Below are 6,000 nucleotides of genomic sequence, written 5' to 3' on the forward strand. Positions count from 1 at the left end.
AAGAGTATACAGACAAGATCTCACACAGAAGCATACACGTACACATTCACAAAAAGAGGAAAAGGGAAAAAAATCATAGATCTCGCTCCTAAATTCCCCCTCTTCAATTTGGGATCATTCCTTGTCTATTCAGGTATTCCACAGATGCAGGGTATATCAAGTTGATTGTGGAGCTTTAATCCGCTGCTTCTGTGGCTGCTGGGAGAGATTTCCCTTTCTCTTCTTTGTTCTCACAGCTCACAGGAGCTCAGCTTTGGATTTGGCCCTGCGTCTGCGTGTAGGCCGCTGGAGGGCGTCTGTTTTTTCGCTCAGACAGGACGGGGTTAAAGGAGCCGCTGATTCGGGGGCTCCGGCTCACTCAGGCCGGGGGTTGGGGGATGGGGGAAGGAGGGGCACTGCGTGCGGGGCGGGCCTGCGGCAGCAGAGGCAGCGTGACGTTGCGGCAGAGGCCGGCGTGACGTTGCACCAGCCTGAGGCCCGCCGTGCGTTGTCCCGGGGAAGTTGTCCCTGGATCCCGGGAACCTGGCAGTGGCGGGCTGCACAGGCTCCGCGGAAGAGGGGTGTGGAGAATGACCTGTGCTCGCACACAGGCCCCTTGGTGGCGGCAGCAGCAGCCTTAGCATCTCCCGCCCGTCTCTGGGGTCCGCGGTTTTAGCCGCGGCTCGCGCCCGTCTCTGGGGTTTGCGCTTTCAGCCACGGCTCGCGCCCGTCTCTGGGGTTCGCGCTTTTAGCCGCGGCTCGCGCCCATCTCTGGGGTTCGCGCTTTTAGCCGCGGCTCGCGCCGGTCTCTGGAGATCCTTTAAGCAGCGCTCTTAAACCCCTCTCCTCGCGCACCAGGAAACAAAGAGGGAAGAAAAAGTCTCTTGCCTCTTCGGCAGGTGCAGGCTTTTCCCCCGAACTCCCTCCCGGCTAGTCGTGGTGCACTAACCCCTTCAGGCTATGTTGAAGCCGCCAACCCCAGTCCTCTCCCTGAGCTCCGTCCAAAACCAAAACCCGAGCCTCAGCTCGCAGCCCCGCCCGCCCCGGCGGGTGAGCAGACAAGCCTCTCGGGTTGGTGAGTGCTGGTCGGCACCGATCGTCTGTGCAGGAATCTCCCCGCTTTGCCCTCCGCACCCGTCGCTGTGCACTACTCCGCGGTCCCGAAACTTCCCCCTCCGCCTCCCGCAGTCTCCGCCCGCGGAGGGGCTTCCTAGTGTGTGGAAACTTTTCCTCCTTCACAGCTCCCTCCCACTGGTGCAGGTGCCGTCCTTATTCTTTTGTGTCTGTTTTTTCTTTTGCCCTACCCAGGTACGTGGGGAGTTTCTTGCCTTTTGGGAGGTCTGAGGTCTTCTGCCAGCCTTCAGTAGGAGTTCTGTAGGAGTTGTTCCACGTGTGGATGTATTTCTGGTGTATCCGTGGGGAGGAAGGCGATCTCCACGTCTTACTCTTCCGCCATCTTCAAGGTCCCCCCTACCATACATTCTTAACCTGTGTCACTGACTCCCAATTCTCCTTGCAATTCATTTATTTTCACAAAGCAGTTAGAATTAGCTTACTGAAGCATAAATCTGCTTTGGTCACTGATTAGCCCTGATTAGCCAGCCTCCTTCAGTTTCTTCCTGTTAGACTTGGAATAAAGTTCAAATTTCTTATGTCTCCAGTTTCTACTTTTTTTTTTTTTTTTTTGCTGTACGCGGACCTCTCACTGTTGTGGCCTCTCCCGTTGTGGAGCACAGGCTCCGGACGCGCAGGCTCAGCGGCCATGGCTCACGGGCCCAGCCGCTCCATGGCATGTGGGATCTTCCCAGACTGGGGCACAAACCCGTGTTCCCTGCATCTGCAGGCAGACTCTCAACCACTATGCCACCAGGGAAGCCCTCCAGTTTCTACTTCTTGCCCTTTGAATATAATCCTGCCACACTGAACGAGCTTCTTTCATTTCTTGGAATTGGAATGAACTTTCATTTTTGGAGATATATGTGTGTGTGTGTGTGTGTGTGTGTGTGTGTGTGTGTGTATGTGTGTGTGTATGTATCTATGTAATATGTAATATGTATGTAATTATATATATATATATCACTGAACCATAATACTATAGCTTTCATCACACTATATCATATAATTGTCTTACTAAAGCATAAGCTCCCTGAGAGGAAGGATTGTGCTAATCTTCTTCACAACTATAATCCTAGTGCCTCAGAAAGCTGTGCATTGAGAGAATATTACCTATAGGTTACATATTAACACCCTACCTACTGTCTTGGCAACTAGACTAATTTTTCTAAAAGACAAGACACTATTTAATTCTCCTAAATTAAAACTACCTTTATGTAAAACAGTGGAGTTTCCTCCATAAAAATTATGTGCAATATTTCATTAAAATATTAACTAGAAATGTGAAGATTTTCACAAAAGAAAGCTAACTCTTTGAAGGTTAGACTTTGAAGTCTCTCATATAATCCTGTAAAATAAAATGTAGAAATGTATCACATTTTAGTGGGCTTTTGTCATCTATGCTACGTAATTATTTTTTTAAAAATTAGCACTTTTATGAGACGATTAAGTGAGAAATATATGTAGGAAATTCTGTGTGCATTCTGTGTGTGTGTGTGTGTGTGTGTGTGATGATTCAGGCCATATTTAGAACAAAACAGCATAATTTGGAGGATATTCCATAGGAAATATTGAGGAAAAGACAAGAAATACCAATATTTGAAATATTCCAGTTTCATTCATTTCAAAGGATAATGTATGTATGTATCTAGGATTTTTGTTTAATAATTGTTTATTCCCCATCCCTCATAAACCAGAAGTTAATAAATCCACTACCTTTAAAGAAAGTATTAGACTTCTGGTTTTAACTCTAACATGTAAAGAGATTTGAAGTCATCACTACCATCCTTATGACAAAAAAATTTGAACAACCTGAATATCAGCTACTTTTCTTGGACCTGTCAGAGAATTGAGTTCACAGGGAAAATTACCTCCCTGAAATGTGGAGAGGCAGGTGAATACAGAAAATCATATAACTGTTTACCTGCAACAGAATACCTGTTCATCTGTTAGAGCAAAAAACTGGTAGGAAGGCTTAATTATTTATAATAACAAATGCTGGAGGCTGAGTAGGGACTAGCTTGAGAGTGAGAAACCCCTGGGGACTGCAGTATTAGTGGGGCTCCCACATTTTTGTGGGTTTTACCTTCAGGAAGCCCACCAGGTTCTCACAGTAAAGAATCATGAAAATTACCCTTATGGAAATGCTAGAGAAAGGGGAATAAGAACAATTTTGAAATATGCATACCTCACCAATGGTATAAAAACAGAATTACAGCTTAAAGAGCTTGAAGATGCAAATTCTATCTAAGGAGAAATTATTGTAGATGACCAAGGTCAGCAGGAGAGACAAAATGATACTAGAGGAATTTGAAAAATCTGGCACATAAAGTAGCAGCACACATTAAACACAGTCTAACTCTTGGCCAAATTAACATAAAACCTCACAATAAAGACTTTTTCCTCAGTTACTCAATAAATCATGTCTAGCATTCAACAAAAACTTACAAGGCATGCAAAAAGGCAAGAAAAAGCAGTCTGAAGATAAAAATCAAGCATCACAAGCAGACTTATTTTAAAAAGAAGTATAATTGATATGCTAAGAGAAGTGATAAAATGGAATCATAAAAATGTTCAATTAAAACTAGGAAAGGAAGAAAAGTAGGGGGATAAATTAAAAAACAAAGAGCCATTGCAAAGAGTAGAAAACAGAAACATGGAAGATATTAATCAAACCATAACAATAATTCTTCTAAATGCAAAAAAGACTTAGTTTGTCTTAGTGGATTTATATTTAAAATATAAAACAACACACCCAACAATAGTTGTTGACAGGAAAAACACTTTAAATACAAAGATTCAGATAGGTTAAAAGTAAAGCAATGGAGAAAGATACTTCATACTAACACTATTTTAAGAATATAGTAGCTATATTAGACAAAGCAACCTTCACAACAAGGAAACATCAGGATAATGAGGGGCACTACATAATGATAAAGGAATCAATTATATGACAAGAGAAAACAATCATAAATATGTATGCACCTAACAACAAATGATCAAAATACATGAAGTAAAAATGGATAAAACTGAAAGGATAAATGGATAAATCCACTATTACAGGCCGGAATTCAACACCCTTCTAACAGTAATTAATCAGTCAAACAGACAGAAAATCAAAAAGGATAAAGTTGGCCTGGCCAGCACTACCAAATCCACTTGGTCTAATTGACATTTACAGACTATTCCATCCATCAATAGCATAATACACATTTTTCTCAAGCTCACATGGAATATTCACCAAGACAGATGGCATTATAAGCCATGAAACACAATTTAGTAAATAGAAAAGAAGAAAAATCATACAACCTATGTTCTCAGACCATGATGGAATGAAACTAGAGATCCTTAGAAAAAGGATAGCTAGAAAATCCCAAAATATTTGGAGATTAAGCAACACATGAGTAAAAGAAAAATTCTCAAGATAAATTATAATTTCCTAAAAATGGATACAAAGATGCAACGTCAAAATCTGTGGCATGCAATTAAAGCAATGCATTGAGAAAAATTTATATAGCATTAGGTACATATATTAGAAAAGAACGATCTAAAATCAATAATATAAGCGTCTACTAACTTTCTTTAGTAAGCTAGAGAAAGAAGAGCAATTTAAGTCTAATACAAGTAGAAGAAAAGAAAGGATTCTAATTGGATCAGGAACCAATAAAATTGAAAACTGGAAAGCAATATGCTAAAATCAATAAAACAAAAAGCTGATTCTTTGAGAAGATCAATAAAATTGATAAACAACTAGCCAGGCTAACTAAGAAAAATATAAAAGGCATAAATTACCATTATTCGAAATGAAAGAGGGGTCATCACTACTGTTACCACAGAAATTAAAAGGATAAGAAGGAATACTATCAACAATTCTATGCCTACAAATTTTAAAACTCAGATAAAATGGACAAATCTTTGAAAGATGGATAAGTATCAAAACTCACAATAGAAAAATAGATAATCTGAATAGGCTTATGTTTATTAAAGAAACTGGATCAGTAACCTTAAAAAATCACCAATGACAGATGGTTTCACTAGAGAATTCAACCAAAAGTATAAAGGAGAAATGAGAGGGCCTAAAGCAAGCAACACTCCAAGAGCAATGAGTACACCTAATGCCCAAATCTTGGTTTCTAATACCATTCTCCAATAAAGGGAGATAGGAAACATTGAAGAAATATCTGATTCTAAGATTGAAACAGGAAATATATAAGCCAAACCTGGAGAATCTTATAATTCCAGAAAATAAGGGAGTGATCATCAAAAAAACAAATCCCACATTGATTGATGTATGTCAGAGGGACAAAGGAGCCAACCGAAAGAGCTCCTAATAACTAAACCTGGAACAATTTGAGCAACAAAAAAAATAAAGTAATAATTTTAACCTAGAGTATAAAACAAATACCCATGAGTTCATTCTCATACACATAAACAATAATTGATGAATGATTGAATAAATAAATGAATATGGAGGAAAGACATATCTGTCACACGGCAAAATTCCAAATAATTCAAGCAGATACTCTACTCTCAAGGTGGGGGAACACAACTCCTCACTCCTTTAGCGTGGGCTGTGCAGAGTGACTTCATTCCAAAGAATATAAAAAGGGGAAGAAAAAAAGTGAATTAATAATGAAGAAGCCTAGCAAACCCTTTTTCATCTAGCTGATCAAGATTAATACCAACAGTCCTAAATCATGTTAATAGTATTCACCCATGATCCGATGTGTTGAAAGTGGAATTACCTCTGTGATATTCCTCCCTCAAACCCATAATATAATCATGAGAAAAAACATCAAATCCTAATTGATGATCATTCTACACAATACCTCATCAATACTCCTCAAAACTGTCAAGGTAATCAAAAACAAGAAAAGTTTGGGCAATTGTCAGGTCAAGAACAGCCTA

The sequence above is a fragment of the Phocoena sinus genome, chromosome X (genome assembly GCF_008692025.1).
Source record: "Phocoena sinus isolate mPhoSin1 chromosome X, mPhoSin1.pri, whole genome shotgun sequence".
Taxonomy (NCBI): domain Eukaryota; kingdom Metazoa; phylum Chordata; class Mammalia; order Artiodactyla; family Phocoenidae; genus Phocoena; species Phocoena sinus.